A 20,638-nucleotide genomic window follows, 5' to 3' on the forward strand; every position below is an offset into this window, starting at 1 on the left:
TTCATTTGTTACCCTGCACATTTAGATTCATCTATTTTTTGAAAGTTCCTAAAAAAAAAAGGTTTTAAAAATCCAACTTTTTCATCATGAAAATGTACCTAATTAATCCTAATATAATATATATATACATACATACACACACACACACATACATTTCCTATTTAATTTGGTATTGGCAAAATGTTCTGTGGAATAATATTTTACTTATTTTTTCCTGAGATTTTTCAGTGTTTTCTACAAGGTTCATTATGGAGCTTTTTTTTAAACCAACAAGGAAACTAATCATTACAACATAAATATATGCTGTGAGACTGAGCTGTTATATCTCTATAATGTATTTGGAATTTGATTTGCAAATATTCTATTTCAGTATTCTGAATGCAGTGACTGGTTAGCTTAGATTACTGTATTCATAATTTTTTTAAAAAATTAACTCTTTCTTTAAAAAAAAAATTGAATGAAAACATGACTACTTTTACTCTTATTGCCCCACATCCTCTGTAGCTGATCTGGGTTTGGGTGTTCTTTAAATTTAACATGTATTTCTGTCATATATCATGTCCTGGGGAAGAGAGGGATAAACTCTTAAAATGGTGAGCCTACAGATTAAAAAAAATAATAATATGAGTTTTAAAATAATATTTTAAATAATTCTAAAACAAGCTGCTTTGTTTAATATATATTCAGAAATAAATAACAAACACAATAAAATATAAAGGCAAATATGTGTTGCTTTTAACATAAACTAAAGGAATAACCTCAAAAATATTCAAAATATTTTCTATAAAAACATCAATTTGAAAAGTTTCAAAAATTTAGTCACTATAAATAAAATAATGTTTACAATAATGTAATGCTAGAACTATTATATTTATTAACATTTACATTCAGGTTCTAAACATTCAGAAAATCATTCAAATTCCAGGTGTATATCTCATATCTATCACTAAATTCTCAGTGTCATACTGTCAAATTCAGAAAGGCAGTCCTTGAATTAAATACTCTAGTTCAAGCTTTAACAAAGGATGAAAGCTGATCTAACTTGACAGTTCTCTAGAAATAATCATTCTGACATGTCAAAGATGGTACATGCCTGGATCTCTACATTATTCAAAAATGATGGAATCTAGGGAAAGGAAAAGAAATGACACAAAGTCCTAAGAATCAAATACTTCAAAGATTAAAAAAAAATGTATAATTTATATGGGGTTGGAGTGGGCAAGGAGGATGTAAATATAGCAATACATATAATTTTACCTGTTTAATCATTTTCTCAACCTTTCTCTACATTTATTGAACTTAAATTTGGGGAATTACGGAAAAAGTTACATAAGGCAAACTTTTGACATTTAGCCTCCACAGTCAATGGTATTTTTGATATGAATTTTTTGGTAATTAGCAAACCATCAGTGGTACAAATATATTAGGAAATGGTAATCATCCTGACTCTAAGATTTTGAAGGAATTGTTTCTTTTTAAAATCATTTTATCTTTGTGATTTGATCCAAGATATTTTCAACAATTACTAATGCTCTAGTTGTCTATTTGGCTTGTTTGAATGGTTATTTATATCACAGATTGCTTGGAACTACTTGCTATTTACACATTTTCCCACATTTATAATAGCAAGGAATAAATCCATTTTGGAATTTGCTGTTAAAAATATTAGCTCAAATGTTTTCATTTCTATCCACAATAGGAATTCATGATTTTTTGCAACTACATCATTTAAATTAAGAAACACTTTGCAAGATTCACCTCTAGATTTGACATGGTAGTTCAGATACCTTTGCCCAACTGAGCATTAGATCTCTGCGATGTGCCCACCCTAATGGCATTGCAGCAAGCATATGAATAACAGACTAGCTGAGCTGAGTCAGCTGGGTCAACCACTACTCCCTGCTCACAGAGAAGAGCTGGAAGTGATAGATAGCTCCATTAACTCTGCCTGACTAATGCACACTTGGGGAACACCAAATTGGGAACATTTTTTAATCTTCCTGAAACAAACTGCAGGGATGCATTTGGTTCATTCTCTACTCATTATAAGGATTATATTTGAGAGAATGAATAATAACAACAGAAAGCAATGAGAATGATATTTTACATCATGAGTAGTATTTGTTTTTTAAGAAACAATTTTCAGTCCAGGCTGTCAAAATATTTACAAATATCTGAGAAAACTTTGACATTCAATGTTTCAATTGAAACATTAAATAATTTTAGCATAAGTAGGATAATGATTTTCATGATATTAAAAAATATATACCTGAAAATTATAGATTACAGTTTATAATGGTGAGAATTTTATATTAGGTTGTTTTCTAACTCAGAGATTAAATAAAAGTGTACAACAGAATCAAGATCATTTTCTAATTCACATTATTAGACATACAAATATATCATTTCTTTTTAAGTTCAAAGAGAGAAACTAAAATTTGAAGATTAGATATACCAATTATCTGATTTTTATAACAATTTTATCAGATATTTGTGTTCATTAATAGGCTCAGGAGAGCACAAGGCAATGCTGCTTCCCTACCGTTTGCCAATTTGAAAATGAGTTATTTATAAGAGTCAGATGCCAGAAATTGACAGTCTTTCTGTGTGGAAATTCCTTCTTTTATTCACATCCCCAGTGCTATGCAAGTTATTTAAATTATTTTAGGAATAAAAGATGGTAATGGAAGAAAGTCAAAGTATGAGGCAATTGTAAAAATGAAGGTAAAGGGGAGCTATTTCAAATTCAGTGTTGTTCTATCATATGTCATTATAGTTATAACAAATAGTATTCTCTGAAGAACTTGCAATAACTCTATCTCATCTTCCTTAATATTAATATATTATTCTGTTTACATTCACAACCAATCCTAATGAAAAAAAATGAATTTTTTTAGTAGATCTGAGGGAATTTAAGACACTCAGAATTAAAAGATGCATGATTCCATCATCTCTGAACTTAAAGAAAAATGAAAAAAAAAAAGTGAAATTTAAAATTTCAAATTAATACACATTCAACAAATATACTTGATTCTCTACTTTATTTCAAGTACTATGTATGACTCTGGCAGTTGATGGAGCAGAGGGAAAAAGTACATATGTTCTATGCCTTCATAGAATTTAGAGAATATATAAAGAAATGGACAGAAATTAAATGATTACCCAGAAGAATATAAAGTGTCAAAATTGATAGGAGTCATGAAAAGAAGAGACAAAGAAAAAATGAAAACATTAAATCAAAAAGTTATATGCACCCAAATGACCAAATCGGTATTATTTATAATAATAGAAACAAGCAATAAAAGTGTTCATAAACAGATAAATGGATAAAGATATGGTGGGTATGTACATAGTGGAATACTCTTCCAACAAAAAAAATAAATAAAATTCTTAAATTTGCAAATCCATGTATGGACCTAGAGTAGTGAGCTGAGTGAAATAAATTAGGCAAAGACAAATGTTCTATGTTATCACCTACATGTAGAATCTAAAAAAATAAAATTCTCATGTATAAACACAAACCTGTTATTCACAGTGAAAAATGGAGGAGAGAGTGGTAACATAGAGATATGGGATTAAAATGCATGAACCTGCTATGTACAAAATAGACAAGCAACAAGGATATACTGTATAACATAGGGAAATAACCATTGTTCTACAATAATGTTAAATGGATATAGTCTATAAAATGTTGTTGTACACCTGAAACTAATATTGTAAATCAATATACTTTAATAAAAAATGTAAGGCCAGTGAAGAGGTTATGAAAATAGTATATATGGAAAATAATGGTAGCTTGAACTACAGGATGAAAATGACATCAAGGGAGTAAATGGAATTAAGAGATATTTGAAACCACAGGACTTGCTGATAGATTAAAATAGGGAGGAATTGTGAGAAGGAGAAATCAAAGTTAATTTTCAAAAACTCCATGAACAATAAGAACTCATGAGTTTCTGGGTTAGTAAATACAACCACATTCTGAGAAGGCACACCACAGCTCTACAGAGACAGAGCTCCTACATTGAGGAGGCCCTCAGAACCCTTCCTGATTTCACCCTATGTGCTTGGTTATCTGACTTTTCATTTGTATCCTTTATAATAAACATGGTAAGCATAAAAATAAGTTAACTTTCAAGTTTGCAGTTTGAGAAACTGAATGAACAATGACTCTGTTCATTAAGGTAAAAATAATTTAATGCATGAAGATTTCCAGAGAATAGGAAGATGAGATAAGAAGGCCTTCTTAAATGAACAGTGCAAAGAAGTAGAGGAAAACAATAGAATGGGAAAGACTATGGATCTCTTCAAGAAAATCAGTGATATCAAGGGAACATTTCATGCAAGAATGGCACAATAAAGGACAGAAATGATAAGGACATTACAGAGGCAGAGAAGATTAAGAAGTGGCAAGAATACACAGAAGAACCATACAAAAAAATCTAATGACCCAGATAGCCAAGATGGTGTCGTTGTTCACCTAGAGCCAGACATCCTGGACTGTGAAGTCAAGTGGGCCTTAGGAAACATTACTACGAACAAAGCTAGTGGAGGTTATGGAATTCCAGCTGAACTAGAATGATGCTGTTAAAGGGCTGCACTCAGTTCAGTTCTGTTGCTCAATCATGTCTGACTCTTTGTGACCCCATAGACTGCCACACGCCAGGCTTCCCTGTCCATCACCAACTACTAGAGTTTACTCAAATTCACGTCATCGAGTTGTTGATGCCATCCAATCGTCTCATCCTCTGCCATCCCCTTCTCTTTCTACCTTCAATCTTTCCCAGCATCAGAGTCTTTTCCACTGAGCCAGTTCTTCAAATCAGGTGGCCAAAGTATTGGAGTTTCAGCTTCAGCATCAGTCTTTCCAATAAATATTCAGGACTTATTTCCTTTAGGATTGCCTGGTTGGATCTCCTTGTGGTCCAAGGGACTCTCAAGAGTCTTCTCCAACACCACAGTTCAAAAGCATCAGTTCTTCGGCTCTCAGCTTTCTTCATAGTCTAACTCTCACATCCGTACACGACTACTGAAAAGCCATAACTTTGACTAATGGATCTTTGTTAGCAGAGTAATAATGTTTCTGTTTTTTAATATGCTGTCAGGTTGGTCATAGCTTTTCTTCCAAGAAGCAAGTGTCTTTTAATTTCATGACTACAGTCCCCATCTGCAGTATTTTGGAGCCCAAGGGGAACAAAAAAATCTCTCACTGTTTGCATTGTTTCCCTATCTATTTGGCTACACTCAATATGTCAGCAAATGTGAAAAACACAGCGGGGGCCACAGAACATGAAAACATCAGTTTTCATTCCAATCCCAAAGAAGGCCAATGCCAAAGAAAGTTCAAACTACAGGACAATTGTGCTCATTTTGAATACTAGGAAGGTTATGCTCAAAATTCTTCAAGCTAGGCTTCAGCAGTATGTGAACTGAGAAATTCCAGATGTACAAGCTGGATTTAGAAAAGTCAGATGAAGCAGAAATCAAATTGCTAACATTCATTGGACCAAATATAAAGCAAGAGATTCCAGAAAAATGTCTCTTTCATCTACTAGGCAAAAGCTTTTGGCTTTGTGGATCACAACAAATTATAGAAAATTCTTAGAGATGGGAATACCAGACCACATTACCTGTCTCCTGAGAAACATGTATGTGAGTCAAGAAGAAATGATTAGAAACTTACATAAAACTAACTGACTCATTCAAAATTGGGAAACGAGTACAAGAAGGCTGTGTAGTTTCACCCTGCTTATTTAACATCTATGCAGAGTCATCATGCAAAATGGCAGGCTGGATGAATCACAAACTACAATCAAGATTACTGGGAGAAACAACAGTCAGCCTCAGATATACAGATGATGTCACTCTAATGGTAGAAAATAAAGAGGAACTAAAAAGCCTCTTGATGAAATTGAAAGAGGATAGTGAAGAAGCTGTCTAAAAGTCTAGTCCATTGTGGCACAAAGAGCTGGACACAACTAAACTTCTAGCATTTTCACTAAAGGAGATATAAAGTATTACCACAGGAGAGGACAGTTTCAGAAAAGTTTAGAGGAGAACTTTGTATAATTTCAGTATATAATGGCTGCATACAGAAGTATTAGCATGCAAAGGAAATAGAGAATTTGTTACCAAAAGCCACTATAAAAAAGTAAGAGGAGTGTGATGTTATTACCACAGAAGACTACAGAAAGGGTGTCTTTCATGACAGAGCAATGTTGAAAGACATTGAATGCTCTTCAGAGATCAATTAATAGAGGGGAAATATGCCTGTGAACAATGATATCTATGTTATCAATGGTACAAACGATATCTATGAAACAGCATATTTAAGTGATGTTAAAAATGATCAAGATAAGTAACAGAGTTCAGAATTCCTGAAGGATGAAAATAATTAGCTTGATAGTAGAGTTTCCTGAGATTAGGTGAATTAAAGGTGCAGGTACAGATTGACCTATGCATGGAGGTCAGAAGACAGGGCCTCGGTGTTTTGAAAGGCAGGGAGAAGAAGATAAGTTGCTATATGGATAGGTTGTTTTATCTGATTGCAGGTAAATCAGGTCACTCTAAATAGACAACATATAATTTCTATGTAAAATGTGTATTAAATCACCTTCAGGAGAAAGTGGAGTTGAATAATTCATTTATCTGGTAGGGAGCAGAAAGATTCATAGATTTAAGTTGAATAAAGAATAGTTTGCATTACACAGCATGGAATATTATGTTGAGCAGAGCAATATAATAAAAATAGTAGTGAAAAGAGTCTGAGAAAAGGGCTGTGGAAACTTAAGTAGGGACACATTTAACTCAGTTACAATTTAATGAACATCTCATAGAAATTATTTATGAGATGAGTCTAGAAAGATATAGGAATTTATCACACATAGAAGGGAGAAATATTAACATAGAAGCATCATTTTGAGAAGCAAGCATTAGAGTATTTTCAAGAACTTCAGTATGGCTAGAGTTATATGTGTGATAGTGGTTCTGTCAAGCTTTCAGCTAAGACATACAGCTGATCAATAGCTCTATTTTGGATGCCCTGACAGTCATTTTTATTTTCACCTTCTCCAAATCCCACCCGAACCCCACAAAAAAGTAACTGGGCAAAGATCAACATTTCGCTGAGAAAATAAGTGAGAAAAATGTGTCTACCATATTTTTCTTGTAGCTTGGGTCACTTTTAATATCATTCCAAAGAAAAAATAAACCAGTTACTGTTACAGAACAATTAATTAGTTAACCGGACTTTCTCCTGGTTGTTCACAATGACCAACTCAAAATAAGAATAAAATATGCATAATCTTTTGCATCACTTTTTGTAATTCTCATTTTTACTATTATCTGATTGTGAGTGATGACTTATGAAGGTAAAAAATTAAATCTATATTATCACTGAATTTAATGATGTTTGAAAATTGATATTAATTACTCAAGTGAAATGTACTTATAATAAGCTAATATTCTCATATTTAGTATCCAATGAAAGGATTAATGACTATGGTTGAAATCATTCTTTCTCTGTTATGCTTAATGTTTTTATGTCAATTTTTATTACTTTGTTTATTATTCTTAGGTGTTTTAAACAACAATGTGCTTATGGGTATGTTCTGCAGCATATTTTTGTGATGTTTGAATAAATGATTTGAAAAACACAATTCATTGCTATCATTATTCATAGAATAAGCATTTTGTTCTATGCCATATTTGCAGATACGTATCATGTTGACATTGTGTGTGTTCAAACATTGAATTGCATAATGATACAAAATCTGAAATGGCATTAACACTCTATCAAATGCTTGATGCAAGACTAATAATGAAATAAGGCTCCCTATAATAATAGCTATTATATTGAAATTACCAAACCTATAATGTCTAGCTATTTAAGATATACTTTTTTTATTTTCTTCAATATTTAATTTTTCTGCTGTTTTGTTCTTTTAATATGCTAGTATATATCTTATTTAAGTATATTTTCTCTATACTGTTTGTTTACTGGACAGATAATCCAACAAGGAGAGAGACAAAAATCAAATTAAAAATATATGTAATTATATATTACATAATTATATGTAATATATGTAATTATATGTAATTATACATTTTTAACTTAATTTGGGTACCATCTGTCCAGTAAAAAAAAAAGAGCTTGGTTCAAAGTAGATACTTTATAGATATGTAGAAATATGTAAATTATCAAAGATTTTTAATTAACTTAAAATACATTTCATACTGTTCATTTTAAATTATTTTGTTGTCTTCCTCCAGCACTGCATTTTAGAAAATTTTCAAAAATTTTTCCATAAGAGTTTCCTAAACCTTTAATTTTCAAATAATGTACACATATACTTATTCTGTATTTTATCTGAAGCATTTGACCACATATAGGGACTACAGAATTTAAATTGACTTAAATCATAAAAAGTATTTATTATTTGCTTAATTTCCAAATGAGTGGTCCAACTGTTGATTATGAAACTGAAAGAAGTCACTAATTGCCCAATATGTCCTCATTTTTTCACTAGATATAATGAGCATGTAGATGATATCCCTCACAGTTGCTAACTGGTTGCTACAACTGAAGATCTTACCCAACCTTATCTCTCTAAACAAGGGAAGTAGCAGCAATACTGCTTTTAAAGTGCTGCATGTGTGTATTAGAGGTGGGGGGACAGGTTTGGTTCAATTTTGAGTGGGATAGTATAATACGAGTAAAAGTAACTATTTTCTCCAAAGCTTATAAATGGAGTATCCACGGTATATTTCAAATGTTCTTTCCTGATTTCTTACTAATCAGCTTGCTTTGTTTTCTCTCTCTCTCTCAGAGTCATTTCAGGCTTTTCTAAAATTCCATGATTCTGAAAGCCAAAACTCAAAACTCAATCCAATAATTTTCCAGGTATCAGGAATTTTTCTGCCATTATCTGTTTCTATGGCCTCCCATAAAACATCTAGCTCTCCATCTTATAGTTCTAGGAATGGTCATCTCTGATTTCTACATATACCTCAAGTATCTTTTGATACAATAAATTTACTCATTCACTTATCCATCATGTACAGATCAACCATCTGTCAATTGCTGAGCTAATGACTGATGATATGTGATATGCAATGCATTTTTTCTAATTACTATATTTTTAAATATGCAGATTTGCAGTTTGCTCTTTTTTTATATATTTATACTCTTATAGTATCTTGATTTAATGCCATACTCCTTTCATTTGAGATATGCTTGTATCTTTCAATTTCTGATTGTCTAAAGTAAGGAAATACTTCATTTATCTTTGAATTTTATTATTATGTAATTTATATTTAATTTCAGCAAGATTTGAATAGTATGCTTTGTCCATAGCTGTAGCCACCATACAGTTATTTAAGTGGATTTTATTTTCCAATTTACATGTGGAAAATTAATATGCATAACATTTTGCCAAATGTGAAAAATGGCTTTGGTAAATAATGTGAGTTTTGGTCAAAGTTGGATGATATTTTAATTCTTGAGAAAATGAAATCTGCTCTACAAAAGTCTAAATTTATCTTTATATATGCTTTATTGTACTCTTCATTGGGAATATATCCAAGACAAGCTATTTTATTTTGCAACATTAAACAGGTATTGCCATCTTGAAAATTGTTACATGCGATTTCATAAAATATATAAGACACAACAGACTTGTTTGATTTTAAAGTTTAATAAGCATGAACTGATTTGGTTTATACTTTACAACTGTTATTCTGCACATTAAGGTAATAACTTTTAATAAATATAGTGTATCTATACAAACATATGGCATCCCACTCCAGTACTCTTGCCTGGAAAATCCCATGGACAGAGGAGCCTGGTAGGCTGCAGTCCATGAGGTCGCTAAGAGTTGGACATGACTGAGTGACTTCACTTTGACTTTTCACTTTCATGCATTGGAGAAGGAAATGGCAACCCACTCCAGTACTCTTGCCTGGAGAATCCCAGGGATGGGGGAGCCTGGTGGGCTGCCGTCTATGGGGCCGCACAGAGTTGGACACGACTGAAGTGACTTAGCAGCAGCAGCAGCATACAAACATATGGGCACACACATATATGTAATATTAATATAATTTTTTAAAAAACATATTCAGTAATTTGAGTTCTGTCAGGCTTAATTTAGAATATAATCAGTTCAGTTCAGCTCAGTCACTCTTGTCCTGTCCAACTCTCTGCGACCCCATGGACTGCAACTGGCCAGGCTTCCCTGTCCATCACCAATTCCTGGAGCTTACTCAGACTCATGTCCATCAAGTTGGTGATGTCATCCAACTTATTCATCTTCTGTCATCCCCTTCTAATCCCACCTTCAATCATTCCCAGAATCAGGGTTTTTCCAGTGACTCAGTTCTTCTCATCAGGTGGCCAAAGTATAGGAGTTTCAACTTCAACATCAGTCCTTTCAATGAATATTCAGGACTGATTTCCATTAGGATTGACTAGTTGGATCTCCTTGAAGTCCAAGGGATTCTAAAGATTTCTCCAACACCACAGTTCTAAAGCATCAGTCCTTCGGCACTCAGCTTTCTTTATAGTCCAACTCTCACATCCATACAAGACTACTGGAAAAACCATAGCTTTAACTAGATGAACCTTAGTCTGAAAAGTAATGTCTCTGCTTTTTAATATGCTATCTAGGTTGGTCATAGCTTTTCTTACAAGGATCAATCATCTTTTAATTTCATGGCTGCAGTCGCTGTCTGCAGTGACTTGGCAGCTCTCAAAAAATACAGTCTGTCACTGTTGCCATCGTTTCCCCATCATTTGCCATGAAGTGATGGTATCGTATGCCATGATCATATATCTGGTATGAATTGTACCTTTAATCTGTAGTAAAATGTAGGGACATTTCTTGCTTTTCCAAATAATCATTTTTTCCATTACCTGTTTTATTATCAGAAAGTACAGTATTTCCCTCATCAAAGCTGTCCTCATTCAATTGTTTTTAAAAATATATATTGAGTTGTTTAATCTAATCTGATGGCAAATCTCTCTTTTCAGCAAGAAGAGAGACATTTGAAGACATTTACAGGTAAATCTAATTCAACTGTTTAATTTTCCAATCCCATAATATTGCTGTTGAGTGTCTACCTTTATGGATGGTTTGTCTGCTAATAAGTATGGCACTGCTAGTCAATTTCCTTGAGAAGAACTATTGTAAACCATTCTTAGTCTGCAAAATTGGAATTCTTTTATTTCTTACATGCATCACACTTTTTCCTAAAGCTCAAATATCATTAACATGGCCGGTGTTTTCAGCATTGCTCAAGTTGTAGAATTAAACATTTTTTACTTAAACAATACTATCCCAAAATTACTTAAAATATTTTAAAAAGCTAACCCACCAACCAAACCTTATTTGTTCTTCAATAAAATTGTATTTCACTATACTCCTAAACCTTTCCTAGCACTAGATTTTGCATGGGTTTCCAAAATCCCATAAATTATTCTAATTTTGAATATAAGGATGTTTGGTGATTTTATCCCACATTGCCTACATACAGATCTTGTGCTCTGTACGGAAAAATAGCAATCATTTTCATAAAGTAGCTTTGCATTCCAAAGGTGTGGGAAATTTTGTGAGGGTTATCAACTTCTCAAAAGTTCTCATAACACTTTTATTTACAAGGCTTTAACCTGCATAAATTAAAAAATATCATTATATTCCTATTGAAAAGACTTTGAAGACTACTTACTAAAAATAATAATTATAATAACAAGAAGAAGGAAAGAAGAAAATGAGGAGAGAAACAAGAAGATGGTAAGAAAGAATATGATAAAAAACAACATCAGCCATCTGAGGTTCTTGACATTGTACAGGAGACAGGGATCAAGACCAACCCCATGGAAAAGAAATGCAAAAAAGCAAAATGGCTGTCTGGGGAGGCCTTACAAATAGCTGTGAAAAGAAGAGAAGCAAAAAGCAAATGAGAAAAGGAAAGATATAATCATCTGAATGCAGAGTTCCAAAGAATAGCAAGAAGAGATAAGAAAGCCTTCCTCAGCAATCAATGAAAAGAAATAGAGGAAAACAACAGAATAGGAAAGACTAGAGATCTCTTCAAGAAAATTAGAGATACCAAGGGAATATTTCATGCAAAGATGGGCTCGATAAAGGACAGAAATGGTATGGACCTAACAGAAGCAGAAGATATTAAGAAGAGGTGGCAAGAATACACAGAAGAAATGTACAAAAAAGATCTTCACGACCCAGATAATTACAATGGTGTGATCACTGACCTAGAGCCAGACATCCTGGAATGTGAAGTCAAGTGGGCCTTAGAAAGCATCACTATGAACAAAGCTAGTGGAGGTGATGGAATTGCAGTGGAGCTATTTCAAATCCTGAAAGATGATGCTGTGAAAGTGCTGCACTCAATATGCCAGCAAATTTGGAAAACTCAGCAGTGGCCACAGGACTGGAAAAGGTCAGTTTTCATTCCAATTCCAAAGAAAGGCAATGCCAAAGAATGCTCAAACTACCACACAGTTGCACTCATCTCACACGCTAGTAAAGTAAGGCTCAAAATTCTCCAAGCCAGGCTTCAGCAATACGTGAACTGTGAACTTCCAGATGTTCAAGCTGGTTTTAGAAAAGGCAGAGGAACCAGAGATAAAATTGCCAACATCTGCTGGATCATGGAAAAAGCAAGAGTTCCAGAAAAACATCTACTTCTGTTTTATTGACTATGCCAAAGCTTTTGACTGTGTGGATCACAATAAACTATGGAAAATTCTTCAAGAGATGGGAATACCAGACAACCTGACCTGCCTCTTAAGAAATCTGTATGCAGGTTAGGAAGCAACAGTTAGAACTGGAAATGGAACAACAGAGTGGTTCCAAATAGGAAAAGGAGTCTGTCAAGGCTGTATATTGTCACCCTGCTTATTTAACTTATGTGCTGAGTAAATCATGAGAAACACTGGACTGGAAGAATCACAAGCTGGAATCAAGATTGCTGGGAGAAATATCAATAACCTCAGATATGCAGATGACACCACCCTTATGGCAGAAAGTGAAGAGGAACTAAAAAGCTTCTTGATGAAAGTGAAAGTGGAGAGTGAAAAAGTTGGCTTACAGCTCAACATTCAGAAAACGAAGATCATGGCATCCGGTCCCATCACTTCATGGGAAATAGATGGGGAAACAGTGGAAACAGTGTCAGACTTTATTTTTCTGGGCTCCAAAATCACTGCAGATGGTGACTGTAGCCATGAAATTAAAAGATGCTTACTCCTTGGAAGCAAAGTTATGACCAACCTAGATAGCATATTGAAAAGCAGAGACATTACTTTGTCAACAAAGGTCCGTCTAGTCAAGGCTGTGGTTTTTCCTGTGGTCATGTATGAATGTGAGAATTGGACTGTGAAGAAGGCTGAGTGCCGAAGAATTGATGCTTTTGAACTGTGGTGTTGGAGAAGACTCTTGAGAATCCCTTGGACTGCAGGGAGACCCAACCAGACCATTCTGAAGGAGATCAACCCTGGGATTTCTTTGGAAGGAATGATGCTAAAGCTGAAACTCCAGTACTTTGGCCACCTCATGCAAAGAGTTGACTCATTGGAAAAGACTCTGATGCTGGGAGGAATTGGGGGCAGGAGGAGAATGGGACTACAGAGGATGAGATGGCTGGATGGCATCACTGACTCGATGGACATGAGTCTGAGTGAACTCTGGGAGTTGGTAATGGACGGGGAGGCCTGGTGTGCTGTAATTCATGGGGTCACAAAGAGTCAGACACGACTGTGTGACTGAACTGAACTGAACTGAACTGATACCTACAGACTTTTCTTAAAAACAGATGACATTATGGCTTTAATGTTGTCCATAGTCCAGCTTTATGTACTAAACAAAGTATCTCTCATCTGACAACTTTGGGAAAATTGGATAATCCACAGGAAGATTCATGAAAAATTAACTGTGATTCTTCCTAAGGCATTTTTGTATTTTCATGACTTACCCTTGAATTTTTAATGGTTTTACCATCATAGCCAATTTTAAACACTTTTTTTGGATCTTGAGGTGAACAGACCATAGGGATAGAAAATTTGCATGAGACTGTTGATAAATTTTGAAAAATCTCTGGATAGATACTTCAGTCTACTCTAAGAGTTATAGAATTCAGTTATGTGTGGGAGTTTCAACATGATAGAGGGGTAGGGCATGGAGCTCACCTTTTCCACATTTACAAGTGGAACAAATAACCCAGAAGAGCAAGTAAATGCTGACAGAAGACCTCAGAATTCTGAAAAGATAAGAAAATCTCCACATAACTGGGTAGGATTTTAATAAAAGAGAAGGAATCAAGGTGGGGCCTGTACTCCAGGGAGGGAACTGTGAAGGAAGAAAGGTTCTTATTCCTGGGGAAATTTCCCCAATGACAGGGAAATCAGACTGGGGGGAGGAGGAGTTTTAAAGCTTAGGAGAAGTGCACAGCAACCTGAAGGCAAAATGGAGAGTAACCTGTACAGAAGGTTGGTACCCTTGCCCTGCATTTCCCAGTCTGAGACATTTATCTATCATTTCAGTTAGGGACTGGATGCTAAAGCTCAGCCTTCAAAAGTAAGACCCAGGGAGAAGACCAAAGTTGGCTGTGCAGAAACTGCCTGAATAGGCTGGACTGTGGAAGCTGAAGTTATACTCAGAAGCCTTGGCCTGTGAAAGAAGCAAGGTGCCATAATTCAGGAATTATAAGGAATGGGGCAAGACTACCATAAGAGCTTCTTTTCCTATGAGACTTCCAGACAACAGAACGCCAACCACAGGAGCTTCAGTGATGAGTGCAAGTTGCTGCTGCCATTTCAGTCTCCAGAGGTGAAAACAGACTACTGCTGGGAGACCCATGAGCAAGCAACAGGCCCTGCTCCCACTGATTCAGGAAAGCATAGATAGCACCAGCCCCTAGGACATCCACGATCATGCAGTGGGCCTTACCTTCAGTGCTCCATGAAAGTGCAGAGAGTACCAGTTCCTAGGAAGTCTGCAAGCAGGGCCCAGGACCTACTCTTGCTGTCCAAGGAGTGCACAAGGGCTGCTATATATGCACACACCATATCATGGGGATAATGGTCAACAAATACTGAGGAAAGAGGCAGTAAGCATCTTGATTAAAAGCAGTCTTTTGATTTCATAAAAGAGCATGGAGTAAAAAAAAAAAAAAAAAGCTCATCTCCTCTCATGAACACAGCACAGTCATCTAATCGCTGAGCAATCATTAATGAAAAAGACTGGGACCTACCAGAAGATATTTTACATTCAAAGGTAAAGAGGCTACAATGAGATGACAAGAAGGGTGCTTTTGTTACATGATCAGATCTCAAATCTTCCAGGTGGGCAACCCACAAACTGGGAAATAATCATATCACAGAAGTTCTTTCCCAAGAGTGAGTCCAGAGCCCCATGTCAGGCTCAGCCTGAGGGTCTGGCAATAGGAGGAACAATCCCCAAAGCATTTGGCTTTCAAGGCCAATGGGGCTTTAGTGTATATCAAAAGGACTAGGGGAAACAGAGATCCCATTTCTAGAGGGTTGCACAAGGTTTCATATTCACTGAGCTATAGACAGTAGTAACTCCATAAGATTCAAGGCTAAACCTGTGCATGAGTCTTGAAGTGTCTCCTAATAAGGTGGATATTAATATGGCTCAGAGGGGAGGCAAGGATCCTGGTGGCAGAGGCCCCAGAGAACAGTGATTCATGTGAGCTTTCCTAAAGGTTGCTATCTCAGCATCAAACCTTAGACATACCCAACAATTTACAGGCTCCAGTGCTGGAATGCCTCAGGAAAAACAATCTGCAGGGTAAGAATACAGACCTACCCATCAACAGATAGGAATACAGACCCATCCATGTCCATACTATACACAGTCAACTATAAACACACTCTTTGACATGGAATTGCCCACCAGGGGGACAAGACATAAACTCACCTACCAGTGGGATGGCACCAGTTCATCCCACCAGAAAGCCTACACAAATCTTGGTTTCAATCTCAACCACCAGAAGCAGACACCAAAAGCAAGAAGAGCTATAATCTTCCAGCCAGTTGAAAGGAAAGGAGTCCACAAACACAGATTTAGAGAAAATGAGGTGGCAGAGAAATATATTACAGATGAAGAAACAAGATACAAACTCACAAGAACAATTAAATTAAGAGGAGATAGGTAACCTACCTGAAAAATAATTTAGAGTAATGACAGTAAAGATAATCCAAGATCTCAGAAAAAGAATGGAGACACAAACCAAGAAGTTACAAGAGAAGATTAACAAAGAGCTAGAAGATTTAAAGGAAAAGCAAACATGAGCAGTACAGTAACTAAAATTAAAATGGGCTTCCCATGGATTTTTGCAGGCAAGAATACTGGAATGAGTTGCCATTTCCTTCTCCAGCAGTTCTTCCTAATCCAGGAATCTAACTCGAGGCTGCATCTCCTGCATTGCAGATAGGTTCTTTACCACTGAACCATGGGGGAAGTCCAATAGACTTAAAAATACATAAGAAGGAATCAATAGTAGAGTAACTAAGGCATAAAAATGGATGAATGACCTGGAAGACACAGTGGTGGAAAACACTGCTACAGAACAGAATAAAGGGGGAAAAAAGCATGAAAAAGAATAAAAACAGTCTAAGAGATCATTGGGGCATCATTAAATGTACCAACATCTGCATTACAGGAGTGCCAGAAGGAGAATAAAGAGAGAAAAGACCTGAGAAAATAGTTGAAGAGATTATATCCAGAACTCCACTAACATGGAAAAGGAAACACCCACTTGAGTCTAGAAAGCACAGATAATCCCCCTAAAACATAAACTCAAGGAGGAACATACCAAAATACATATTAATTGAACTGACAAACCTTCAAGATGAAGAAAAAATATTAAAAGTAGCAAGGGTAAAGCAACATATAATATACAAGAGAAGCTACATAAGGTTATTAGCTGATTTTATTGGCAGAAATTCTGCAGAACAGAAGGAAGTGGCATGATGTATTTAAAGGATTGAAAGGGGAAAAAATTATTAAAACATCCAAGAATACCCAGCAAGGCTTGCATTCAGATTCAAGAGAGATATTGTAAGCTTTATAGTCAAGTGAAAAATAAGAGAATTCAACACCACCAAATTAACATTACAACAAAACTTAAAGGAACTCTCTGGGCAGAAAAGAAAAGGATACAACTAGAATCAAGAAAATAACAAATGGGGAAGATCAACAGTAAAGACGAACATAAAGTAAAGGTATGAAATTATTCACACACAAATATGATATCAAAACCAGCAATCATGAGAAGAGGAGAGTACAAATGCAGGTTATTATAAATTCATTTGAAATGAAATAATAGGCAATTTAAATCAAACACATATGTATAGACCATTATATCAAAAGAGCACCATGAACCAAAAATCTACAAGTAGACATACAAAAGAGAAAAAGCAACTCAAATTAATCAGTAAAGATAAATATCAAATCACAAGAGAAGGAGAAGAAAACACAAGAGGAAAGGGGGAAAAGTCTTACAAAAACAAGTCCAAAACAATTAAACATAACATCAGTAAGAACATTTATGTTTATAATTACCTTAAATGTAAATAGATAAAATGTTCCAACCAAAAGTAACAGACTGGCTGAAATGTACTGAAAGTTGCATAGTAATGTCCAACTCTTTGCACCCCCATGGACTACACAGTCAGTGAAATTCTCCAGGCCAGAATATGGAGGGGTAGCCTTTCTCTTCTCCAAGGGATCTTCCCAACCCAGGGATTGAACCCAGGTCTCCCACATTGCAGGAGGATTCTTTACCAGATGAGCTACAAGGGAAACCCAAGAATTCTGGAGTGGGTAGCCTATCCCTTCTCCATTGGATCTTCCCAACCCAGGAATTGAACTGGGATATCCTGCATTGCAGGCAGATTCTTTATCAACTGAACTATCAAGGGAGCAAAATTCAGACTGGCTGAATGGATATAAAACAAGACCTGTATATGTGCTGTCTACAAGACAGACCCACTTCAAATTTAGGAATCAAAACAAACTGAAATTGAGAAAATAGATAAAGGCATTTCATGCAAATGAAATTTAAAGAAAGCTGGAATAGCTTTATTCATGTCAGAAAAACAGACTTCAAATAAAGTCTGTTATAAGAGACAGATTTGATGGCATATTCAGTGAAGCACTTTAACAGCATCATCATTTAGGATTTGATATAGTTCAACTGGAATTCCATCACTTCCACTAGCTTCACTAGCTAGCTCATAGCGATGCTTCCTAAGGCCCACTTGACTTCGCATTCCAGGACGTCTGGTTCTAGGTGAGTGATCACATCATTGTGGTTATCTGGGTCAGGAAGATCTTTTTGTATAGTTCTTCTGTGCATTCTTGCCACCTCTTCTTAATATCTTCTACTCCTGTTAGGTCCATACCATTTCTGTCCTTCATTGTGCCCTTCTTTGCATTAAATGGTCCCTTGATATCACAGATTTTCTTGAAGAGATCTCTAGCTTTTCCCATTCTATTATTTTCCTCTATTTCTTTGCATTGATCACTGAGGAAGTGTTTCTTATTTCTCCTTGTTTTCTTTGGAACTCTGCATTCAAATAGGTATATCTTTCCTTTTCTCCTTTGCCTTTCACTTCTCCTCTTTTCACAGCTATTTGAAGACCTCCACAGAAAACCATTTTGCCTTTTTGCATTTCTTTTTCTTGGGGATGGTTTTGATCACTGCCTCCTGAACAATGTCACAAACCTCTGTCCACAGTTTTTCAGGGACTCTGTCTATCAGATCTAATCCCTTGAATCTATTTGATTTAGGTCATACTTGAATTGTCTAGTGGTTTTCCCTACATTCTTCAATTTAAGTCTGAATTTGGCAATACAGAGTTCATGATCTGAGCCACAGTCAGTTCCTGGTCTTATTTTTGCTGACTGTATAGAGTTTCTCCATCTTTGGGTGCAAATAATATAATCAACCTGATTTCCAGTATTAACTATCTGGTGGTGTCAATGTGTAAAGTTGTGTCTTGTGCTGTTGGAAAAGGGTGTTTGCTATGACCAGAGCATCCTCTTGGAAAAACTCTGTTAGCCTTTGTACTGCTTCATTTTGTACTCCAAGGCCAAATGTGCCTGATATTTTTGCATATTGGTCCCCTATAATGAAAAGGACATCTTTTCTGGTGTTAGTTCTAGAAGGTCTTGTAGGTGTTCATAGAACTGTTCAACTTCAACTTCTTCAGCATTACTGGTTGGAGCATAGACTTGGATTACTGTAATAATGAATGTCTTGCCTTGGAAACCAACAGGGATCATTCTGTTGTTTTTGAGATTGCACCCAAGTACTGCATTTGAGACTCTTTTTTTTTTTTGACTATGAGGGTTACTCCATTTCTTCTAAGGGATTCTTGCCTACAGTAGTAGATATAATGTTCATCTGAATTAAATTCATCCACTCAGGTCCATTTTAGTTCACTGATTCCTAAAATGTTGATGTTCATTCTTGCCATCTCCTGTTGACCATTTCCAATTTACCTTGATTCATAGACCTAAGATTCCAGGATCCTATGCAATATTGTTCTTTACTGCATCAGAGATTACTTCTATCTCCATTCACATCCACAACTGGCAACAGGAATGGAAAAAGTCAGTTTTGATTTCCAATCCCAAAGAAAGGCAAATGCCATAGAATGTTCAAAATACTTCACAATTGCACTCATCTAATATGCTAGCAAACCAATGCTCAAAATTCTTCAAGCTGGGCTTCAACAGTGTGTGAAGACTGAAATTCCAGATGTTCAGCTGGATTTAGAAAAGGCAGAGGAACCAGAGATCAAATTACCAACATCTGCTGGATCATCCAAAAGGCAAAATAATGCAAAAGAAACATATACTTCTGTTTTATCTATTATACTAAAGCCTTTGACTCTGTAGACCACAGCAAGCTGTGGAAAATTCTTCAAGAGATGGGAATACCAGACAACCTAACCTGCCTCCTGAGAAATCTGTATGCGGGTCAAGAAGCAACAGTTAGAACTAGACATCGAACAATAGACTGGTTCCAAATAGGAAAAAGAGTACGTCAGGGCTGTATATTGTCACCCTGCTTATTTAACTCATATGCAGAGTATATCATGCCAAATGGCAGGCTGGATGAAGCACAAGCTGGATTAATATTGCTAGGAGAAATATCAATAACCTGAGATATGCAGATGACTCTAGCCTTATAGCAGAAAGTGAAGAAGAACTAAAAACTTTTTGAGGAAATGAAAGAGGAGAGTGAAACAGCTGGCTTAAAACTCAACATTCAAAAAACAAGGATCATGGCTTCTGGTCCCATCACTTCATGGTAAATAGATGGAGAAACAATGGAAACAGTGACAGGCTTTATTACCTTGGTCTCCAAAATCACTGCAGGTGGTAACTGCAGCAATGTAACTAAAAGACACTTGCTTTTTGGAAGAAAATCTATGACCAACGTTCAGTTCAGTTCAATTCAGTTGCTCAGTCGTGCCGACACTTTGTGACCCCATGAATAGCAGCACACCAGGCATCCCTCTCCATCACCAACTCACGGAGTTTACTCAAATTCATGTCCATCGAGTTGGTGATGCCATCCAGCCATCTCA

This window comes from Bos indicus, chromosome 12, assembly GCF_029378745.1.
Source record: "Bos indicus isolate NIAB-ARS_2022 breed Sahiwal x Tharparkar chromosome 12, NIAB-ARS_B.indTharparkar_mat_pri_1.0, whole genome shotgun sequence".
Lineage (NCBI taxonomy): Eukaryota > Metazoa > Chordata > Mammalia > Artiodactyla > Bovidae > Bos > Bos indicus.